Below are 2,417 nucleotides of genomic sequence, written 5' to 3' on the forward strand. Positions count from 1 at the left end.
CCCTCCTTCACCTCCTCCTCCACCCAACTCTGCTCATGTATCCCTTTTGCTACTCTATACCACGCCTCAGCAGACTGCAGCACCCCCCTGTCTGCCAGAGCCCCCTTTTTGTCCTTCAAAACTTTCCTCCATTGTTCTGGCTGTAATCTACCACCCCTAATCTTCTCCCATCCTGCAGCTTTCCTGATCCTCTCCCATTGTTCAGCAAACTCTGCTCCCTCCCTTTCAGCAACCAAATCACAAGCTCTATGGCCTTTGTCCTTGCTCACTTTGTTCCCCATTTTCTAAACAACCTGCGTCTATGCCTAACCTTCTCAATCTGCTCAACTCTATTCTACCTACCAAGTCTATCCTATCCGAAGTTTCTGGACACAGTAGTGTTCCTCTTGTAAAATCTGCTTTCTTCAAATCCTTCAAATATAACCCCTCTTTCCCACTCAGATCACAATGCACATTAATTCTATAACACCGAACAAACGGTACTGACGGGATTACTGGAGAATACCCACAACGGCTCAAGGTATATGGCTCACCTACCTTAGCGACAGCCCACCCTCCACTAGTAATCCCCAACAGCACTCCCTGAACACAGTTTGGACAAGACATTTAGCTATACACAGAGACTGACGATTATATTCAGTGACCAAAGACCTCAACAGTATCCGGAGACGTCAGCCGTCAACGCACGGCTATAATTCCCACGTATTCCTCCCTTTGTACAAGAGCATATACCGAGCTCAATCATACAAATGAATACACGTTTTTCAAATTTACCTGCCCGCTCTCCAAGCGTATTAGAGCAACCGTGCCCTATTACCTAGGGGAGCGTGGCCCTCGGGCGTGCACCCTCAAAGCGTATAGGAACACAGACTATGTCCTGCTATACACTCGAGTCCGCCCCTCTACACACAAAAGGTTAATCCTCACAGAATTTGTCTCTTGGTCTTAGGTACACAGTCTTTAACCGTCTCAGACACAACAGCCACAGCATACAAAATACCCCTAGACAGGTAACATGGTGGTTTTTCGGGTGGACAGAACTAGAGTTATTACCTGTCTTTCAGTGAAGGTCTAGTCTGGATCAGATACAGGCAGATTTAGCAGTTAGAAATCAGTTTGACACAGGTAGATAAAGCAATCTTACCGTGTTCTGTAGATTTTGGGCCCCTGAGTTCCGCGTGCTATCTGCCGGTCTCTATACGTTCCAGGCTGTGACCTCACAGATCAACCCGCTCACCAAGGGACGACACTGAGCTGGAATATGGTTTTCTCCAGCAGGCTTCAGGGTATTCTGCAGCTTCCCAATTGTGTAGAAGCAGTATGCGCACACTGACCAAGTCAAACACGAGGTATCAATCTCATGCTCAAAATGGCTCTTCTGGGAGAAACATCCAGACAGGGCCTTTTATTAAAAAGTATAACACCTGCCCTTTATGGGCGTTTAACAGATTACATCAGTAACATATATATATTCTTATTCGCTGGGTTATATAGAATTCCCCGCCTCCCCCTCTCCCCACCTCTCTCAAGTAGGAGCCTTTGTCTCAATAACATGTGTCCAAATCTGAAACTGAAAGTAGATATCTCTTTGTTGTAGAAGGTCCTGTGTGGGGGATGGGGAGGGACTGGGAAAACACTCAATATTGAATACAGGTATATATATATATATATATATATATATTCAGCTAACATTATACCACATATCTTTCACCATGTCATTGTCCGGCAAATTCCATGATGAGATTGTGTGGCCATCACCCCCCCCCCCCCCCCCCACAGAGCTAAAGGTCATTACAATAGCATAATACATTTGGTTTATCCAAATCAATAGACATTTTATACTAACTAATTATCATGTCTACTACAGTGTATTGGATCATATTGCCCGTTTTCGCTTGCTAACTTAATATGGGGTTGTATTGAGGATGGGATTTTGAACTGGAAATAATTGAAAGCGTTCTGTCGTGACCCTATCAGCGCCCAAATTAACCCTTTAACACCTTTTTTTTTTTTGCTATTTTGTTAGCTTTTTTTCTTGCTGACTTTTGTTTATCCAGCTACCACATGAAAGTGATCTATCGATCCCATATTCACTGGGGGGATCTTTTTGGGAAAAGACCGTGGCTGTATTGCTTGGTCTAGCCTTTCAGTTGTAAGTACCCCATATGTGCGGATACCCTCTGAGTTCTGAAAGAGCAGATGCATGCGTATATTTTTATCATAGCATCTGAAGCCTGTTCTATAACAAATAGGGTTTTGTTACTGTGGGTGTTTCAATGTGAATATGCCATCTTTTCTCCTTAGTGAGAGCACCTAGGCAGTGAGTGAGGAGACTCAAAAGGCCATTTATGCTCCTCTGAGTAATATGCTAATAAGGGAGATGGAATATTACCTCACAGTGCCACCTATTGGAAGGC

Source organism: Eleutherodactylus coqui, chromosome 2 (assembly GCF_035609145.1).
Source record: "Eleutherodactylus coqui strain aEleCoq1 chromosome 2, aEleCoq1.hap1, whole genome shotgun sequence".
Lineage (NCBI taxonomy): Eukaryota > Metazoa > Chordata > Amphibia > Anura > Eleutherodactylidae > Eleutherodactylus > Eleutherodactylus coqui.